The 22676-nt window shown below is 39.9% G+C and overlaps 2 long non-coding RNA genes across 2 annotated transcripts in view; one reads left to right on the plus strand and one right to left on the minus strand.

Moving 5' to 3' along the window:
- LOC309612544 overlaps positions 1-22676 on the plus strand; it is a 513150-nt gene that overhangs the window by 208163 nt on the left and 282311 nt on the right. The gene's annotated exons all lie outside the window — the stretch shown is intronic.
- Positions 1-22676, minus strand: part of LOC309612483 — a 76746-nt gene that overhangs the window by 30900 nt on the left and 23170 nt on the right. The window contains exon 3 of the long non-coding RNA XR_014235166.1: positions 12263-12455. This is a non-coding gene — a long non-coding RNA (uncharacterized lncRNA). The remainder of the gene's footprint in view (positions 1-12262; positions 12456-22676) is intronic.

The raw sequence follows: 22676 nt of genomic DNA on the forward strand, positions 1-22676 counted from the left end.
AGGCAGTAACCAATGTTAACAGATCCTTCTACGTTCTTCCAAAGATAATTTTATATACATAAGCAAATATATAAATATCTTCTCTTCTTTTCCACCTTCTACATAGTGGTAGTATATTATGCACACCATCCTGCACTCAATATATCTTGGAGATAGTTCCATATCTTTATATACCAGTGGTTCTCCACCTTGGCTGAATATTAGAATTATGTGAGTAGCTTTAAAAAATTCTGGATGCCCAAGCCACACCCCAAACCAATTAAATTAGAATCTATGGGGGTGGGGGGCACAGGCATCAGGATTTTTTAACCTCCTTTAGGTACAGCCAAGGTTGTGTACTACTTATATAAAGAGCTTCCTGAGAAAGGAAATGAAAGGAAGAGGAAATATGATAATTCCATTATTGCTTATAAAAGAAAATTAGGGTGACCAACTGTCCTGGCTTTCCAGGGACTGAGGGGTTTCCAAGGACATGGGACTTTCAGTGCTAAAGCCAGGATGAGCTGCTCACCTTACAAAGAAAATTTGTAAAACTTCAATTTAATGTAGTACTAGATGTCTTTAGCCAGAGCAATTAGGCAAGAAAAAGAAATAAAATGCATTCAAACCAAATTGGAAAAAAGGAAGTAAAGTTATCTCTGATTACAGATGACATGATCTTATATATAGAAAAGGCTGGTGAGGGGTATGGTAAATAAGACTGTTTTGTTATGTGGTTAAGAGTCTCTCAGGTGATAAGCAGTTGTCTCCAAAGTAGCTCTCTTCTTGGTATGGAGACATCTTTGCAAATGGAAATTTCCTTCATAAATGTAAATTTCCTTTACAAAAGGGGAAATCCTTTATTTTTAGGCAAGTGGAGGAGGTAAAGAGCTTTTCCTGAGTCTTCTGGTCCTCAATTGCCTTTAAATTAGCTTAAAATAATCCGTATGTGCCGAAGTGGCATATTTTTGGGTGATATTCTGGTACCCTCCATAATTCTTCAATAAGAATTTATTAAAATTTTCAATAAATTCCAAAAAGACTATAGATACCATTCTCTAATCATAATGTAACAAAACTAGAAATTGATTATAGAAGCAGAAAATAAAAAGACCTTACTGCTTGGTTATCTATAACTATCTGTCAACCCAAAAGCCCAAAACCCTCTTTCCTTTGTGTATATATTTGTGTACATGTGTGTATATTCCTAAAATGGAATATGAGCCTCATCATCTGGCCTCCTTCTTGAGTCTCATATCTTTGTGAAACGCCTTCTGCATATCGAACCTAGGAGGGTAAAAGAAAAAAGTTTCTTTTTTCTACTACAGTTACATTACTTTTGAGTTCATTGAAGTTTTTTTGGTGAACTAATTACTGTTAAGTCAATTTAATTTCATGTTACCAGAGATACACGAAAATAAAATAAATTTTTAGTTTTCAGATTATGTTTAATATATATCAAGCAGCTCTATTTAAAAAATTATATTATTTAGGTCTTACCTTAGCATGGCCTAAAAGAGAGGTAAATGATCTCCCTTACTGATGTTTCTATTTTTTCCATGTATTTCCTCTAGCTTTTGCTTTATTAATGTGTATTATTTGTTACATAGATGTTAAATGTTATATATCACGTAGATTAAAAAGTTATATCATGAATTTCACAACCTTATTATCCTAGAACTCATCCAAGTCTAGTATTAAGATAATGATCTCTGATAAACTTTTACACTTACTTGGTAAAAACACATTTTCTCATCCTTTCATTTTCAATCTTTCTCAATCATTTTATCATTAGGTTTAACTTTGTGATCTAATATTGAGAGTCTCTTTTAACAGGTCAATTTGGCCTAATTACACTTATTGCTATGACAATTACGTTTGGTTCTATAGGTTTTGTTTTATTATTGTGTTTGCGTTTTCAGTGATAATTTGGAAAGTTGGTGTTTCTTATCTAGTAATTACCTTTAGGGGCTTGTTAAAAAATAACTATCCCTTAATTAATACTTGGTTCAAAAAGGAAAAAGAAAGGAACTGTAGACTATCTAGACAAAAATGTTAATAAAAACTATATATCAAAACCCATAAGATATAGCTAAAACAGTTCTCAGAGGAAAAATATATACTAAAAAATACGTCAGTTAAAAAAATTAAAAAATAAATAAATTAAGCCTAAAACTCAAGAAAGTCGGGGGGAAAAAGAAAATTATCCCTAAGGAAAGTAAAAGGAAGGAATTAATAAAGGAGAAGTGAATTTGAAAACATAAAAATTATAGCACTAATAGATAAATTTATTAGCTGGTTCTTTGAAAAATCCAAGAAAGAAAGAAAACAAAAGAAAGAAAGACAACATCCCCAAAGAAAAGCAAACAAAAGACATAAACAATTCATAGAAAAGAACATACAAAGGGTTCTTAAACATATATAAAGATGCCTAACCTTACTCATAAAAAAGTGATATGCAATTTAAAACTATACTAAGATAAACAGGCACATGAAAAGATGCTCAACATCATTAGTCATCAGAGAAATGCCAATCAAAACCACAATGAGATCCAACTTCATGTCCACTAGGATAGCTGTAAAAAAAAAACAAGTGTTGGCAAGGCTGTGGAGAAATTGGAACCCTCCTACATTGTTGGTAGGGATGTAAAAATGGTGCAACCACTGTGGTAAACAGTTTGGCAGTTCTGCAAAAGATTAAACATAGAGTTACCAGCAGACCCAGCAATTCCACTCTTAGGTATAGAGCCAAAAGAATTGAAAACATATGCTCACACAAATACTTGTACCCAAATGTTCATAGCAGCATTATTCGTAATAGCCAAAAAATGGAAACAACCTAAATGATTAATGGGTAAATAAAATGTGTTACACAATTGAATATTATTAGGCAATAAAAAGAAATGAAGTACTAATGCATGCTACAACATGAACCTTGAAAACATTATGCTAAATGAAAGAAGCCAGTCACAAAAGACCACATATTGTATGATTCCATTTATATGAAATTTCCAGAATAGGCAAATCTATAGAGGCAGGAAGTAAATTAATGGTCGCCTAGGACTGGGCAGTGGGAAATGGGGTGTGACTGCTAATGGGTACGGGGTTTCTTTTTGGAGTGATGAAAATGTTCTAAAATTGATTGTGATGATGGCTGCACAACTTTGCTAATATACCAAAAACCAGTGAACTGTACACTGGAAGTGACGGTACAGTTCCAAGATAAGAGCTGCCTCTGCTCTTCCTCAATGACTCCTTTGTTTTAGAAAACTGAAAGTTTTCTTCCCCTTCTTTGAGACCTCTCTCATTCATGAATGTTTTCCCTATTGCCCTAGCCTGAAAAAAATGATCTCCTTAATTGCCAGGTGCATTTTGCCCTAGATGGTACTTAGTCATAGGGTGCTCTTTGCAAGGATCAGTTAGATTTTGTAAACTAGAGAATTAATAGAAGTGCCAGTGGTCTTATCTTGGAATTCTAGGTCTGAACAAACTGGTGTTGCAGATTTGAGTTTCGATAGTATGTGAAGCCTATCATGGCTCGGTCTGGCACAGTATATCTGTTCTGTGAGTCAGGATATGTTTGACAAGTTGGGGTTTCTGTTTCAATTCTCAGTCCTTTACATTTACTTGGTTCCTGGTAGGTGCTCAATAAATATTTGTTGAATGACTAAAAAAATCAATATGTTGTTGGCAGTGGGACAAAAATAGTACAACTTCTTTGTTGGTTACAGTTTGGCAAAATCTATAAAAAATACAAATACACACTTCCTTGACCTCCTAGTAGTTCCACTTCTAGGAAATAATCCTACAGATAACTTCAACATGTGCAAAGGGCCACCTGATAAGGTTATTCATTGCAATCACAAGAGACCAAAAGTCTCCGAAATTTCCATAATAGGAGACTGCTTAATTAAACTATGATACACACACACAATGGAATAAAATGCAGATGTAAAAACTAATGAGAAAGTTCTCATGATACAGAATATCTGAGATGTATTCACTCAGTTCCAACTACAATGGCTGTCTTGTTGATCCTCACAGCAAGTCTTTTCCTCCCTCAGGGCCTCAGCATGGGAAGTTCCCTCTGCTTTGACTGTTCAACTCCAGATACATGCATGGCTCACTCCCTCATTTCTTCAGGCCTTGGCTCAAATACCACTTAACCTGCAAGGCTTCTGCTGACCATGCCATGTAAAATAGCAACAATTCCCTCACAAACACACACACACACGCACACACACACACTACCTATCCCCTTATCCTGCTTTTTTCCATAGCACTTACCACTTATCACTATATATTTACTTGTTTATTTATGTCCCACAAAAATGCAAGCTTCATGAAGGGAAGAAATGTTTTGGTCACTACCAAATTCCAAATGACTAAAAGAGTGCTTGGCACATAGTAGGTACTCAGTAAATATTTATTGAATAAATGAATGTATTATGTGAAAAAAAAAAGATGCTGGGTAGTGTTTTTCAATATGTTTCTATTTGTGTTTTTTAAAAGACTATCCATGTAAATGCTTCTATGTGCATGAAATGTCTTTTAAAGTGTTACAGAAGGAGTAGGACATGCTGGTGGCCTGCAGGAAAGAGAACTTGATGCCTGGGAGACAGAGTGGGAAGCCGGCTTTTCACGATATTCTATTTGCAGATTATTAATTAGCCAAAGACTTTAGAAGTAAAAAGGAAAGCTCTCGTGTCACTTCTTTCTTTTTATAGCTCCATAGTAGGCTGCTGTGTGTTTGTAGGATAAGCCATTTCATCAGTCCTCTTTTGATGGACAATTATTTCCAAACTTCTGCTATAAAAAATCAGGGGGTCTAAAAAAAAAAAAAAAATCAGGGGGTCTAGATATTTACTTTTCACATGTCATAACAAAAAGGATGCTGAGGTCTTTTTATGACTCCCTAACTTTGGTTCTAAATCTATGCAGTTGAAAGTATAACTCACACCCCAGACTAAACAAAAGTCTCCTACAGGATTTGATGGCTGGAAGCGGGGCTGCCTCAGCAAGCAGAGGGTCCTAGAAAAGGGAGAATGTCATTATCTTTATTTAAGATTTTTATATTCTCATTCATAAATTCACCCAATCCCTGAGCCTGTGGACATTTACTAATTACCAGGATAGTAGGGCTGTCTTACAAAAGGGGGAAAAACCAAAACAACAAGCTTCTACCAAGATGTGAAGACAGCTCAGTAGTCCTAATTCTCACAACGAAAGAGTCTAAACTGGACATTGAGAGTCTTGGTTCTGCTACTGAGGAGCTGTGTGATCTTGAAGAAATCACTTCCCCTCTCTGGGCCTCCACTGCCTCAATCCAGGGATAAGGAACCTGTTCTATTTCCTCCCATTCTACACTGAGTGACTTGTGGCAGCTACTAGACGTACAGATCTGACGGGGCTGTCACTTTGCAGTGGTTCCTGTAGGTAAATAGGGCTCTGGGCTGTGTTGGGAGGGAAGTGCAAACAGAAAAGCAGCTGCCTTCATTTCCAGAAGTGACACCTGTACCTACTCAGGGGGACGGGCGAGCAAAGGCCCAGGTGACTCCAGGGGTGCAGAGTAGGGGGCAAGAGCATCAGCCACGGGGGCATCAGGGCCCAGGCCCCATGGAGTCGCTCTGGCAGGAGTCTGTGTGGCTCTTTCTCCAGCCCCATCAGGGCCCCAGAGTGTCCCGGGGGTCTCATCCCTCCTGAAGAGTCTGACAAGCACAGACTTCTGGAAATGACTCTGCACTGTTCTGCTGCCTAATCTGAAAACAGACGCTGGAGAGAGGCTGACAGGCACATTTTCACCACCCCTAAGTCTCTCAAGTGCAAATGAAGGCCACGTACATTCTTATTCTTTGGATCTGTAATTAAATCCTCATTTAGTAAAAAAATATAAAGTTGCAGGGATTTCATTTAACCTGTTCAAGTCATGAATTGGATGAGAATACTTTTCTTGCTCATTTTCAGTTTTTAATCAGCAATTAAAAGTTCATTAGATAATTTTTGAAGTTCTCTGCTCACATATTTTATGAGAAACCTACTCAACAGAAGATTGCACTTTCAGTGTTTCTGGTTTTTAAAAATTTAAGCAGATCATCTTTTTGAATACCTTTCCTTTTCTGGCTTTTTTCTTTTCTGGGCTACACAGTCATATTTTCTAAACCAATCCCAACTCAACTTGTACTCATTCCCAATGATCTAAGAGTTTACAAAATAAAGTTCTTCTAAAACATTCAAACTTATTGATATTACAAAGCAAAACAAAAGAACTTTAATTAATAAATATAAAATTTTAAAATCAAAAGTATTTAAATAAAGCTGAATTTTTTATTTATATATTTTAATTTTCAATATTGCTTCTGTTTTATGTTTTGGTTTTTTGACCCAGAGGCATGGGGGATCTTAGCTCCCCGACCAGGGATCAAACCCGCACCCCCTGTATTGGAAGGCGAAGCCTTAACCACTGGACTGCCAGGGAAGTCCCTTACTTTTCAATTAAATCTTATTAAATATTATTATAAAAATAAAACTTCAGAATTCTCCGGTGGCGGCTGATTGAGCAGGACGAGATGGGCCTGATGGGGCTCATCGGGAAACTCGGTCATCAGCTGGCCGAGATCAGGGAGCGCACTCTCAAGAATATTCTCTGCAAGACGGAGCACAGCTTAATCTGCTGTGCTGATCTGTTTCAGGAGAGGCTACTTTTTCTCCATTTGCTGGAATTGTTCAATTTTCTGTCTGTTCCAATGAAAGAAGAGGCTCTGAGTCTGTCGAACAGATTGGTTAAGTATCCCCAGCAGTCCAGCATTTGGTTGATCTTGGTGCAGTCGAATTCTTATCTAAACTTCATTCTAATGTGGAGTCAAATCTACAGGCCAAAACTGATGGCATTTTGGATGGACTTTTTATTCTTCCTTCAGAAGCTCCTGAACTACATTCTGCATCTTACCAAACCAGTCAGACTGGTAACTCTTTGAAATCAATCAATCAATCTGTTAAAATATATGGGTTCTACTGGTTAAGTCTAAGGAAAGGGACCTTAGATTTAAAAAAAAACACAAAAAACAAAAACCTCCCCCTTGCCCCCCCAGCAACTTGTGTTAATTTACATGAATTTGACCTTAATTCCCCTCCTCAAATGTTATACAGAGGAGGATACTTGTGTATTTTTGCCTTTTTGGTCAAGGAGCATAAAAGATGCAAGTGACTTTCTTTTTGTGAGACCAGTCTGACAGATTATTTTTTTTAACAATAACAGCAAATTGCTACTGAGCAATCATTACTGTGTGCGGGATGTTGTTTTAAATGTTTTATACTTGCATTTTGGAGCTGTGTTCTTCATATAGTGACGATGCTGGCCCTGCTCATGATTTTGTTATGGGGTCCAATCAAAATGCGCTACACAAGGTATACTGGCTAAAATCAGAGTCAAAGAGACATGGATTTAAGTCCCAGTTCTGCCACTAGTTGTGTGACTCTGGCTAAGGTACTTAATCCCTCCAGGCTTTAGTTTTCTCATCCAAAAACTGGTACAATAAGCGAGAACATCTTATAGGATTTTTGTTAGGATTAAGTGAGACAGCGTCTGGACGGTGCTCAGCATAGCGCCCAGCGTATATTAAGCACAGAATCCTTGTCTGTTACGGTTACTTGTTGTTATTTGATGTCCAGTTAGTGCCTTGCTCATGGAAAGCATTTAAATTGATTTGAAGAAAAGAAAATGCTCTTGAAATGTATGTGATTCAGTAGTAAAAGTATTTTTAAAAATGTGTTTTTGCTCATTTAATCTGTTAGACCCTGTTTTTTTCCACGCCAGTGCTGTACTGCTACTGCTGTGACCCTCGGTCCTGCTGTTAACAAGAACAACGACAGCAGCTGCCACTTACTGAATTCTGTGATTGTGATTTTTAACAATGTATTTTACAATCTCTGTCTAAGCCATAACAAATAAAGTAGAATCTCAAATCATGGAAAAAAAAAAAAAAAAAAACAACTTCACAATTCTGGGGGTTTAATGTGCACTTAATAAACAAAGCAAGGAATCTGTATTACACTTCAAATATCTTACAACTACAACTACGTGTATACAAATGTAAGAAAAATATAATTCTCTAATATGGCAAAATGTTCCTCAGACACCATGGTATATTTTTACATAATGGTACCCAACACATCACACCTCCCTGCGTCCAGCTCCTTTGCAATAAGATCAGGAGATAGAGTCTATTACCGCTGCTACCTCCTACCTTGGATCTGGGTGTTCCTTAAGGCTTCATTTGGTCAACAGAATGAGACAGAAGTAACACTGTACAACTCCCAAGTCCAGGCCTTAAGAAGTTTTTGCTTTTGCTCTCTTGGAACATTTCTACCATTATGTGAAAAAGCCCATTCTAGCCCAGAGGATGAAAGGCCATTTGGAGAACTGAGATATCTCAGTCAATAGCCGGCATAACTGCCAAACATGTGAACAAAGCCATCCCTGACCGTCCAGTCTCAGTTGAGCTGAGCAGCTGCCTAAGTGACCTCAATGGAGATCAGAACAAAAATTGCCCAGCTGCTCCCAGCCCAGAATGGCGAGCAAATAAATTGCTGTTGTTTTAATCCACCAAGTTTCACTGTGGTTTGTTACACAGCAATAGATAACTGACATAGACACCATGTACAACACTTGTGAATATTCAGCTAACTTGTGACTGCCTCCAGAATCACAACTTAGACCAAAAAAAGAAGAAAATAGACTCTTGGCACTATTGAAAAATAATATTTGGTTATGCCAGGACCTGCTGAACTCATGCTCTCTGAGAGGAGGGATGCAACAAAGGAGTATTTTATCTACAAATATCAGCCCAATAAATTCTTTCTCCCTCCAAAGCTGTGACTGTCTACTAGGTCAGCAGGGGGTCAACCCACAAGCCTTCACAGCATTTGGATTCAGCTGTTTTCTGTTTCGAGAAAATAGGAGGAAAGGTGGAGACGGTGTTAATCACGAGCTTTCACGTTCAGGGTTGCAGGTCACACTGTGCCAGCCCAGTGCTGAATGCAAGATCCCAAGCGAGAAAAAGTCCCATGTGGCCTTTAATAAATTTAATTTTTTGACACGCAAAGCCCTCTAAAGTGTAAGGGCCCAGGACAGAGGCCCCCTTGCCTGACCTAAGGGTAATCTTACCCTGGCCTCAGTTTGGGGAAATGGTTGAGACCTTGTTTCAGGATTTGCCTGTGAACTGTGATAGGAAAATTTGGGAACGGCCATTAAATGTAAAATATGCCTATCTCTTGATACGTCAACCCAGCTTTAGGGAAAACATCCTACAGAAATAAAAGAACCAGCATATTAAAGTAGCTATGCAAAAATGCTTATCACAAACAGTGTTTAAAGTAAGAAAAAGTAGAAACAACATCATTAATAGGGGCTGGTTAAGTCAATCATGGTCCATCCATATTAGCAAATGTTATGCAACCTGTTAAAAGGTTGTTACATCTATTGACTTGGAGAGATTTATTCATGTTTTCATTCACTAAACATTTACCAAGCATCAGTTATGAACCTGGCAGTCTTCTAAGTACTAGGGATACAGCAGGGAAGAGGACAAGGTTTGTTGCTTATGAAATTCACACCTTAATGGGGAAAGACAGACCATAAATAAACAACTAAATAGGTAGTATGTCAGATGGCGTTAAGTGCTATGAAGAAGAATGAAGGTGGGTGGGGAGATAGAGTCTGGAAGGAAGTGAGGGAAGGAGCTCTGTGGCTTCAAGGAGGAAGGGCAGTTAAGGCTGAGGAGACAGCAAGTGCAAAGGCCCTGATTTGGGAGTGTGCTTGGTAGGATTAGAAACCTCAAGGAGGCCAGGGTGGTGGAGGACAGGGCTCAGAGGTGAGATGAGAGAGGAGAGCAGTAGACTGGTTGGGGGGGGGGGGCGGTGCACACGCGCACGTCCACGCGCAGATCATGTAGGGTCTTGTAGCCCCTGATGAGGACTTTGGTTTTACTCTGCACTGGGGGGAGAAGCCACTGGGGGGTTTTGAGCTGAGGAACAACACGACCTGACTTAGGTTTTTAAAGGATCCCAGCGGCTGCTGTGAGGAGAGTAGACCTAAGGGGGCAAGAGTGGAAGCAGAGGGCTTCCCTGGTGGCGCAGTGGTTAAGAATCCGCCTGCCAATGCAGGGGACACGGGTTCGAGCTCTGGTCCGGGAAGATCCCACATGCCGCGGAGCAACTAAGCCCATGCACCACAACTACTGAGCCTGCGCTCTAGAGCCCGGGAGCCACAGCTACTGAAGCCCGCGAGCCACAACTACTGAAGCCCGCACGCCTAGAGCCTGTGCTCTGCAACAAGAGAAGCCACCGCAATGAGAAGCCCACACACTGCAACGAAGACCCAAAGCAGCCAAAAATAAAAATAAAAAATAAATAAATGTATTAAAAAAAAAAGAGTGGAAGCAGAGAAGAATGAAGAGGTTGCTGCCATGAGAGAGAGACAGAGGATGGCGCTTACACAAAGGTGGAAGCAGCAAGGTGGGGAGAAGCGATGGGATTCTGGATAGGTTTTGAAGGGTTCGGGGGCTGTGGGATGCCCTAATGGAATTGGAGGTGGGTGTGAGCAAGGAGCCAGATGGCCTTTATTTATTTATTTTTGGCCATGCCGCGTGACATGAGGGATCGTAGTACCCCGACCAGGGATCGAACCCATGCCCCCTGCAGTGGAAGCATGGAGTCTTCACCACTAGACTGCCAGGGAAACCCCTAGATGGCCTTTAAATCGTATTAATGAGAAAAGCTAGTTCCACAGTAATGTGAGTATAACATGATCCCATTTTTGTTCAAATAAACAACAAATAAAACACCCTCTCCTCTTTGTGCCTGCATCTTTGCGTAGGGGTTATATGAATGTATTCAATATTAGTCTTCTAAGGCTGCCGTAACAAACTGCTACAGCCTGGGTGGCTTAAACAACAGAAATGCATTTTCTCACAGTTCTGGAGGCCAGAAGTCCAAGATAAAGATGCCATCAGCATTACTTGTGGTGAGGCCTCTCTTCCTGGCTTGTAGACAGCTGTCTTCTCACTGTGTCTTCACATGGCCTCTGCTTTGGAAGGCTCTATTCTCACAACCTCACTTAACCTTTATTACCTCCTTATAGGCCCCATCTCCAAATAGTCACACTGGGGGTTAGGGCTTCAACATATGAATTGGGGGGCATAATTCAGTCCATAACAATGAGTATAGGGTAAGTTGTGAAAGGTGACCCACAAGCAGGTAACATTGATCACCTGAGGGACTGTGGACCAGCTGAGGGTGGTTTGTTTTGTTTTTTCCCTTTGAATAGTTTCATTGGTTTCAGGGGGTACATGTCAATTTTTAAAATTTTTGAGAAGCCACCTTGGCTCAGAATTCATTCCCGCACACATTTTTAAGGCCACCACTAGCCTCTGGCTCTGAGCTCCTGTTCTTGGTCCCTGGTTAGCTCCTGGCCTTGGCAGGGAAGCAGGGATGTTCAGGCAAGCTCGGCACTTGGTTTGAAGGTCAAGAGGCCCAGAAGAAAGGAAGAGGGCATGACTGCCCTACCTGAGCCAGGTGTGGGGTGTCCATGACCGGACCCCTTCCCAGCCCTGCAGGTACCTTAGGGGAGAGGGTCTGAGATGGAAGTGACTGGAAGGCAGTCGTAGTGAGGTCAGTGTAACATTCCCTCCCCTGAAGCCTTAGGTGGTCCTGCCGCCCCTCCCCAAAGGTGATTCAGAGCTGGCTCCAGCTGACACCTTCTGTGCTCAGCGACCTAAGCCAAGCTGCCTGACTTTGCTCATCCTCAGCTGACTGTTGGTGGTGAACATTCAGTGAGAGAATGTGGACCATTTGCCTGTTTCTTCCTCTATCGAATGGGACCTGCCCCCCAGCACATTCCAGCAGCCGCAACACCGCAGCTCATAGCAGAACCTGCTGCGTGCTGGCGCCCCACACGGTACTCCACACACAGGCTCTCTGGAGCCTCACGGAGACCAGGATCCCATTTTACAGCTGAAGAAAACTAAGGCTCAGAGAAGAGAGGTAACGTGTACAAGATCACATGGCTCAGGGGGAGTTCAGGCCCAGCTCTCCCCACCCCAAGGCCCGAGCTCTTTCACCCCACCGTGCAGCCCTCGCGGGGCTGCTGAGAAGCCCACATGATTTAATTTGTATGAAATCACCTTGAGAAGCACAGAGCCCTGGGTAAACATGAGGTATTGGTGTCTCTAACAGCTCAGAGCCAGGCCCAGGGCGCCCTGTGACTGCTCATGAATTCACCAGATACCTGCTTTTATGCCCGTCACTGAGCTGAGAGTCTAGCCGCCCGGCTTGGTCGGTGAAGGCACATGCGGGCCTTTGCTTCTGTGTTCCGGGTGTGCTTTGAGGATGCTCCACGGTGAGGAGGGCTGCAGGGCCCCTCAAGGGGAGGCTGAGCCCCATCTACACGCTGGGAGTCACCTTGGGCCTTGGCGGCACAGCTGTAAAATAAAGATGGGAACCTGTCATGGCTCAGGGTCCTTCCAGCTGTAAAGCTTTGTGATCCCACAGAGAGGCTGCCTCGGGCTTCCTCATCTGAGAGTGGAGACCTCATGGAAAATCATGAGCCTCGTAGCTTCTAGAAAGCTCACTCCAAAATCCCAGAGACCACAAATCCGTGCCGGGACCCCCCCAGACCCAGCTCATGGTCTGGCCCTGCCTTCCTGTTCCAGCTCTTCTCTTACTTCTCTTCCTGTTGCTTACATTCTAGGAAGAAAGCCCTTTCTGCTCCAGGGACTCTACACACACAGTCCCTCTGACTAGAACACCCTCTTCTGACTCTTGGGGTGTGTAGCTAGCTCCTCCTCATCCTTTAAGAGTCCACCTTCATAGTGAAGGGGTCTGGAATATACCACAGTGAAAAGGTTTTTTTCCTGAATTCCCTTTTTCTGCCTAAAAGCGGAGTCTCCCCAAAGAATTCAACTATCATAAATCCCCTCCCTAAGACTTTTGCACCAGGAAAGATTGACTCCTATCACCGAGGGAGAAGTTGCAAGGGGATGAGAAGTCACCTAGACATTGTCACAAAACTATCACATCTCCCATCTAGTCTCCTAAGGGCCATCTTAGGAGAATCATTTCTACAAGTCATTTATTTTCCCATAAGTGCCTTTCTCCCCCTTTCCTTCCCCTATTAAGATGGCATATAAGCCCCAAATTGTACTAGCCTCTTTGAGTCACATTTTTCTGTGAACTCCTGCATACGTACATGAATAAAATTCTGTCTTTTCTCTTGCTAACTTCTTTTGTCACTTTAATTCACAGGCCCCTATCATTAAACCCAAGAGGGTAGAGGAAAAGTTTTTCCTCCCTCACAGTTGTCACCACCTAAGAGGGATCTTCCCTAATCATTTTATCTCAGTTAGGTCTCTGCCCCCTTTCATAGCATTTATCATAACTTATTATAACTTTATTTATTTGTCTGCTTATTAGGTTTGTGTCTGAACTTCCATTACAGCATAAGCTGTGTGGAGGCAGGGACAGTACCTATCTCATTCATCACTGAATACTCACGGCCTAGCATAGTACTTGGCATATAATAGTTCATTAAATACTCGGTGAATGAATGGATGAAGAACTCCATCCATAGCTCAGATATTTACTGTTGAGTCTAAAGCTCATCTCCATTCAACATTCACTCATTGAGAACTTATTAGGTGTCATGATAGTGCTCAGTGTTAGCAAGCCACAAAGACCTGCTCCCTGTTGTTGAGGAGCTTACAGGAGAATAAGCACCCTGCTGGGCCCTGTGAGGGGCAAATATGAGAAAGGAGACATAATTCCTCCCTGCAGAAGTCTACTGATGCAGTAGGGAGAGGAGAAAATGGAAAACATGTGAAAAGGAGCTTGGAAACAAAAACACCTCCAAGTACAGTTAATTAGCACACAGATAAAACAGATTGTTAAACTATTCTCTTGGCCTTTGTTTAGGAAATAATTCATGTCATTCTGCTGATTACGTTGGATGGAGTTCGTGTTACTTCTGCTTCATTTATACACCTGAGCCTGAGGAGCACCTGTCCCCCGGGCACTCGGACCGGCTGACTGGCACGGCTGGTCCCCTCTTGGCAGCACCTAGGACAGACACGTAGACTCTAAAAAGCCTTGCACACAGCCTCCCTGCCTCAGTCAGGGCCCCTTAAGCCAGAAGGGCCAAAGATGTACTGAAGTTAACTCCTTCACCCCGCAAAAAGTAAATAAATAAGAGGGAGAGTTTATTGTAATTTTTCAACGCACAGGAACCCAAGAGAACCTGACAGCCAGGCCAGGTCTAGTGTTCTCAGAACATGGCCTCGGTTCTTTAGATTCCCGAGTCCAGATTTCCATATTCTCCCATCCTTCCGCATTAGACCTCAAGTCCTAGGTGCTGGCTGACCTGTGGGCAGAAAGCCCCGGGTCAGGTGTCCACAGCGTGGTGCAATTAGCCTACCCCTGGGTAGGGATGCATGATAGCAGACAAGGCCCCTAGGCCAGGGAAGATGACCCCAGAAGAGGACTGAGTTAGGCAGAGTGGTCAAACTTTGTCCAGGACTGACAGATTTCACTGGAAGTGTGACTTTTACGGCTAAAACCAGGAAAAGTTCCTGGCAAATCCAGGTGAGTTGATCACCAGTGCAGCCAATAGCACATCTGTTTCATGCCCATATATATTATTAATTCTGAGGAACACATTTCTTCACATTTAACATCACTGAAATCTGGATGTGTCTAAAAATTGGTGGTATCCTATGATGGCTGTCAGCGGGGAATGAAGCCCAGGTCTCTGGAAGAGGATGTGTGTTTGGCAGTCACTTCTGGGGCACTACCAACCTGAGACCACCTTAATTTTCTGCTTGACTCTTCTAGAACATACTGACAGTGCAAATTCAATTAACTTGGGCCTGGCATACCTTTATCAACTGCTAGATGGCAAGCTGAGGCAACTGAGAGATAGGAGCAGACCAATAGTTCAAGTAAACTTTGTTCTTCTAGCAGATGAAAGAAAATTAAGTTCAGATTTTACATAAGTAAACTTGATATTAAAGCTTACTTTTAAAACCCTTATAATAAATTATTTAATCTTAGTCAGCTTGATCACACATAAAATTCCTTTTCCAACATTCCTTTTTTTTTTAAATTTTATTTATTTATTTTTGGCTGCATTGGGTCTTCATTGCTGCACACGGGCTTTCTCTAGTTGTGGCGAGTGGAGGCTACTCTTCACTGCGGTGTGCGGGCTTCTTATTGCAGTGGCTTCTCTTGTTGCGGAGCATGGGCTCTAGGCGCAAGGACTTCAGTAGTTGTGGCATGCGGGTTCAGTAGTTGTGGCTCACAGGCTTAGTTGCTCCTTGCATGTGGGATCTTCCCGGACAAGGGCTTGAACCCGTGTCCCCTGCATTGGCAAGTGGATTCTTAACCACTGCACCGCCAGGGAAGTCCCCAAGACTCCTTTTTTACAAAACTTCTATACCTTTTTAAAATTTTTAAATTTTACATTGGACTATAGTTGATTTACAATGCTGTGTTAGTTTCAGGTGTACAGCAAAGTGATTCAGTTTTACATATATATATATTTTACATACATATATATATATATTCTTTTTCAGATTCTTTTCCCATATAGGTTATCACAGAATATTGAGTAGAGTTCCCTGTGCTATACAGTAGGTCCTTGTTGATTACCTATTTTATATATAGTAGTGTGTATATGTTATTCCCAACCTCCTAATTTATCCCTCCCCCCCGCCACCTTTCCCCTTTTGTAACCATAAGTTTGCTTTCTAAGTCTGTGAGTCTGTTTCTGTTTTGTAAATAAGTTCATTTGTATCATTTTTTTAGATTCCTCATATAAGTGATATCATATGGTATTTGTGCTTCTCTATCTGACTTACTTCACTTAGTATGATAATCTCTAGGTCCATCCATGTTGCTGCAAATGGCATTATTTAATTCTTTTTTATGGCTGAATAATATTCCATTGTATATATGTACCACATCTTCTTTATCCATTCCTCTGTCAATGGACATTTAGGTGGCTTCCCTGTCGTGGCTATTACATAGTACTGCAATGAACACTGGGGTGCATGTTTCTTTTTGAAGTATGGTTTTCTCTGGATATTTGCCCAGGAGTGGAACTGCTGGATCATATGGTAGCTCTATTTTTAGCTTTTTAAGGAGCCTCCATACTGTTCTCCATAGTGGCTGTACCAATTTATATTCCCACCAACAGTGTAGGAGGGTTCCCTTTTCTCCACACTCTCTGGCCATTCTAACAGTGTGAGGTAATACCTCCTTGTAGTTTTGATTTGCATTTCTCTAATAATTAGCGATGTTGAGCATCTTTTCATGTGCTTTTTAGCCATCTGTATGTCTTCTTTGGAGAAATGTCTATTTAGATCTTCTGCCCATTTTTTTGATTGGGTTGTTTTTGCTTTGTTTGTTTCTTTTGATATTGGCTGCATGAGCTGTTTGTATATTTTGGAGATTAGTCCTTTGTTGGTCTCATCATTTGCAAATATTTTCTCCCATTCTGTGAGTTGTCTTTTCATTTTGTTTATGGTTTCCTTTGCTGTGCAAAAGCTTTTAAGTTTAATTAGGTCCCATTTGTTTTTGTTTTTATTTTCATTACTCTAGGAGGTGGATTCAAAAAGATATTGTTGCAATTTATGTCAAAGAGTGGTCTGCCTATGTTTTCCTCTAAGAATTTCATAGTATCCGGTCTTACATTTAGGTCTTTAATAACCCATTTTCAGTTTATTTTTTGTGTATCATGTTAGAGAATGTTCTAATTTCATTCTTTTACATGTGACTGGCCAGTTTCCCCAGAACCACTTACTGAAGAGACTGTCTTTTCTCCATTGTATATTCTTGCCTCCTTTGTCATAGATGTGTGGCTTTATTTCTGGGCTTTCTATCCTGTTCCACTGATCTATAAGTCTGTCTTTGTGCCAGTACCATACTGTTTTGATTACTGTTGTAGCTTTATAGTATAATCTGAAGTCAGGGAGCCTGATTCCTCTAGCTCTGTTTTTCTTTCTGAAGATTGCTTTGGCTATTCAGGGTCTTTTGTGTTTCTATACAAATTTTAAGATTTTTTTTTGTTCTAGATCTGCAAAAAATGCCATTGGTGATTTGATAGGGATTGCACTGAATCTGTAGATTGCCTTGGGTAATATAGTCATTTTGACAATATTGATTCTTCCTAAAACTTCTATAACTTTTAATGTCTATTTTAGTTTGTCAGTTGCTCTCTTTCCCATTCAGAAATAATCAGCTTTACTTTAGGACAAAATTACTTCCTTTTCCTTCAACAAAAATGTATCTCCATCCCTCATACCTTTTTTTTTTAACCAAAAACACATATCCTACTTACCTTCCATACAGAGTTGTTTCCCTTATTATTTTTAGAAGCTTTAATTACATATACAGGCCTACCTCATTTTATTGCACTTCATAGATATTGCATTTTTTATAAATTGAAGGTTTGTGGCAACTCCACATCAAGCCAATCTATCAGTGCCATTTTTCCAACATAAATTGCTCAATTCATGACTTCATGTCTCTGTGTCACATTTTGGTGATTCTCACATTTCAAACTTTTTTATTTAATAAATATTTCTTATGATGATCTGTGATCAGCAATCTTTGACGTTACTATTGTAATTGTTTTGGGGCACCACAAACCAAGCCCATATAAGACATGAACTTAATTGATAAATACTGCGTGTGTTCTGACTGCTCCACTAACCGGCTGTTCCCCTATCTCTCTCCCCCTCCTCAGGCCTCCCTATTCTCCAAGACACAACAGTATTGAAATTAGGCCAATTAATAACCCTACAATGGCCTCTAAGTGTTCAAGTGAAAAGAAGAATCACATGTCTCTCACTTTAAATCAAAAGCTAGAAATGATTAAACTTAGTGAGGAAGGCATATTGAAAGCCAAGATAAGCTGAAAGCGAGACCTCTTGTGCCAGTTAGCCAAGTTGTGAATGCAAAAGAAAGGTTTTTGAAGGAGATTAACAGTGCTACTCCAGTGAACACATGAATGATAAGAAAGATAATCAGCCTCATTGCTGCTATGGAGAAAGTTTTAGTGGTCTGGATAAAAGATCATACCAGCCACAATGTTCCCTTAAGCCAGAGCCTAATACAGAGCAAAACCCCAATTCTCTTCAATTCTGTGAAGGCTGAAAGGAGTGAGAAAGATGCAGAAGAAAAGTTTGAAGTTAGCAGAGGTTGTTCATGAGGTTTAATGAAAGAAGCCATCTCCATAACATAAAAGTGCAGGGTGAAAGAGCAAGTGATGATGTGGAAGCTGCAGAAAGTTATCCAGAAGATCTAGCTAAGATAATTAATGAAGGTGGCTATGCTAAACCACAGATTTTCAATGTAGATGAAACAGCTCTCTATTGGAAGAAGATGCCATCTAGGACTTTCATAGCTAGAGAGGAGAAGCCAGCGCCTGTTTCAAAGCTTCAAAGGATAGGTTGACCCTCTTGTTAGGAGCTAATGCAGCTGGTGACTTTAAATTTGAAGTCAGTGCTCATTTACCATTCAAAAACTCCTAGGGCCCTTAAGGATTCTGCTAAATCTACTTTGCCTATGGTCTATAAATGGAACAACAAAGCCTGGATAACAGCACATCTGTTTACCGCACAGTTCACTGAATATTTTAAGACTACTGTTGAGACCTACTGCTCAGAAAAAGAAATTCCTTTTTAAATGTTACCCTGGCAATGTACCTGGTCACCCAAGAGCTCTGAAGGAGATGTACAATGAGGTTAATGTTGTTTTCATGCCTGCTAACACAACATCCATTCTGCAGCCCATGGATCAAGGAGTCATTTCAAATTTCATGTCTTATTACTTAAGGAATACACTTCATAACATGATAGCTGCCATAGATAGTAATTCCTCTGATGGATCTGGGCAAAGTAAACTGAAAAACTTCTGAAAATGATTCACCACTCTTGACGTCATTAAAAACACTCATGATTCATGGGAAGAGTCAAAATATCAACATTAACAGGAGTTTGCAAGAAGTTTGTTCCAACTCTTGAGGGGGTTCAAGACTTCAGTGGAGGAAGGAAGGACAGACATGGTAGAAACAGCAAGAGAACTAGAATTAGAAGTGGAACCTAAAGATGTGACTGAATTGCTATAATCTCATGATAAAACTTTAAAAGTTGAAGGGTTGCTTCTTATGGATAGCAAAGAAAGTGGTTTCTTGAGATGGAATCTACTCCTGGCGAAGATGCTGTGAAGATTGTTGAAATCATTTGAAGGCAAATGTTGCAAACATTTGAAGGCAACAAAGGATTGAGAAAATTACATACACAGCGGCAGGGTTTGAGATTCGACTCCAATTTTGAAAGAAGTTCTACTCTGGGTATAATGCTATCAAACAGCATTGCATGCTATAGAGAAATGGTTTGTGAAAAGAAGAGTCCATCAATGTGGCAAGCTTTATTGCTGTCTTATTTTAAGAAACTGCCACAGGCACCCCAGCCTTCAGCAACTACCTCCCTGATCAGTCAGCAGCATCAACACTGAGGCAAGACCCTCCACCAGTAAAAAGATTATGATTTGCTAAAGGCTCACATGATAGTTAGCATTTTTTAGCAATAAAGTATTTTTAATTAAGGTATATACATTTTTTCTTTAGACATAATGTTATTGCATACTTAATAGACTATAGTATAGTGTAATTATAACTTTTATATGCCCTAAGAAACCAAAAAATTCTTGTGACTCACTTTATTGCAATATTTGCTTTATTGCAGTGGTCTGGAACCAAACTCCGAGGTATGCCTGTACTAATTAGAATTCTCAATCCTTAAAAACCTTAATTTCTAGTGAAAAATAAGAAGTAAGCAATTGTGAATTGTCTGTTATACCAACATACTTTAGTTAGGCAAATTTATGAATACATTTCATAATTTCTTAAAACATTTCCTCATAGCTCAGTTTTTCAATGTGGTACAAAACATGTTTTCTAAGAGACTCAAGTATCTTTAGCCTCCAAAATATAAGGTCAAAAGTAGGTAAACTTTGGGCTTTTCTGGTGGCACAGTGGTTAAGAATCCACCTGCCAATGCAGAGGACACGGGTTCGAGCCCTGCTCTGGGAAGATCCCACATGCTGCAGAGCAACTAAGCCCGTGCACCACAACTACTGAGCCTGTGCTCTAGAGCCTGCGAGCCACAACTACTGAGCCCATGTGCCACAACCACTGAAGCCCACGCGCCTAGAGCCCGTGCTTCACAACAAGAGAAGCCACAGCAATGAGAAGCCTGCGCACCGCAACGAAGAGTAGCCCCTGCTCACCGCAACTAGAGAAAAGCCCGCACACAGCAACCAAGACCCAAAGCAGCTAAAAATTAAAAAAAATAAAAAATAAAGTAGGTAAACTTAGATTGGTTTTGCAATTAATGTTTCAGTGTTTTATCTTATTTGGAAATGATATAGACATTCAATGAATTCCCATCATTTAATTTAACTTAGCAAAATTCTAAGGGTAGAAGTTACCAAAGAGACTTGGGAAACTAAGTAGACTTATCATAAAACAGCCATGGCTAAAAAGTTTACCTGAAACATCTCATTTACATCTATTTAATTCATTTGTTCTTAACAATCATACTCATGAAAATCTCATGATACATTAAAACAGGTAATCATTATGTTGTTATTTTTCTTGCTGAAAAATTTTGTAACAGAGATAACATGGTTTTATTTGACCTAGGTAAGTTAAAAGTATTATACTTAATGCTGATTACTCTAAAACATGCCTGTATTAATTAAACCAACAAACTTAAACTACCTTTTATTTACTGAACATTATCCTAGATCATGTAGATTTGAAAAATATTTGGGTTAGTTTCTACTATATTTCTGAGACTTAGAAATAATTACTAAGCACATATTTTAAGCCAATTAAACAGAGCTCTTTTACAAATTAAGTTTGACAATGCCATCAAAAAGTAGAAAAATACTATACCTATAACATACATACATAGACATACATAAAAACAAACACAGAGCTCTTCATTTTAAAATTTTAGTCATGAATCAAGTATATTGATTCAGATAACAACAGTATATTCTAGTGAGTTTATAAATAACAGTTGGAAAAAGTTGAGTTTATCCGTCAGATGGCTAAAGCTTTTTACTATTTGTGGAGATAACTTTTAATATTTGTATTTGTCTTTGACAAGTAATCTTAAAGAAGCTGTGGTCTAGAGTTTGGGCAAGAGAGCTCTTTTACCAGTTTGTATTTTTAAAAGACCTCTTTCCTCCTTTTATTTTTTCCTTCAGTCTCAGGCAATTGAGGGCTGTATTTACTTTTCAAAGACATGATAAGATTTACAACTTTAAGAGCCAGAGAAAGAATGTAAATTGTCTCCTAGGAATTTTGGGTTTATTTTTCTATTACCAGAAGTTTAGAGTATTTACTATTTAAAAATTTCCTTCCTTTTCTTAAGTGCAAAACAATTGTACTTCCAATGTCCTGGAATATCTGCTATATATGTGTGTGTGTGTATATATATATATATATATATATATATATATATAATATATATAGTAGATATATATGTATATTTTTTAATATATATAAAATAAAAATAAATATATATATATTTTTTACAATATCTGCAAACATTTGAAAGCAATTAGGACGAGGTTTGAGTGGATTTTGAGTTGCTTTTTGAGTTTTGCTTTTGTTTTTATAAAGAGTCAAGTTGTAAATTAAGAATTGTTGATTTTAACTCTTTTTTTCATCTGTATTCCTGCAAGGTACCTTCAAAGAATTGGGTAGCCTTTTCCATTATAATGTTTAGAGGTTGGTTTGCCTACTCAATCACACTGTTTTGAATTTGCCTTTTTTATACCATGGAGAAATTTTCCAACTAAATGGAAATCAAAAGATCTCTATGTTTTGTGGCCCAGGAGAAATAAATTCTTTGGGTGGAGATCTAGGATATATCTGCAAAGGACGTTGCATAGGAAGGCCTGAAGCTGGCAAAGCCTGATTATAGAGCCCAGCAAAACGAGACTTACTGTCCATTCCAGACGCTTCTGCTAAATTTATTTCCTGGCTTTTAGCATTTATATGAGTTACTTGTAAACCCTGGGCCTAGAGATTAGGCTGGAGTGCTCTCTGTAAATCTTGTAAGGAAAGGGAAGTTAAAACAAGCAGCTGAGCGTTTAAGGGATTTTCTGAGGAAGGTAGAGGAGTTTTGGGATTTAAGGGAATTTGCTGAGGAGATGGGGTCAGATTTTTAAGAAGGGGAACTTATGTTGAATGAGACAATTTTTTTTTTTTTTTTTAAAGATTGATTGATTGATTGATTGCTATGTTGGGTCTTCGTTTCTGTGCTAGGGCTTTCTCTAGTTGCGGCAAGCGGGGGCCACTCTTCATCGCGGTGCGCGGGCCTCTCACTATCGCGGCCTCTCCTGTTGCGGAGCACAGGCTCCAGACGCGCAGGCTCAGTAGTTGTGGCTCACGGGCCCAGTTGCTCCGCGGCATGTGGGATCTTCCCAGACCAGGGCTCGAACCTGTGTCCCCTGCATTAGCAGGCAGATTCTCAACCATTGCACCACCAGGGAAGCCCGGGACAATTTTTTTCTACGTTTAATTTCTATTCTTTCATCTTGTTATGGGAGTCCCTAAACTAGGTGTTATA

The sequence above is a fragment of the Balaenoptera borealis genome (assembly GCF_965194805.1).
Source record: "Balaenoptera borealis genome assembly, chromosome: 15".
NCBI lineage: Eukaryota > Metazoa > Chordata > Mammalia > Artiodactyla > Balaenopteridae > Balaenoptera > Balaenoptera borealis.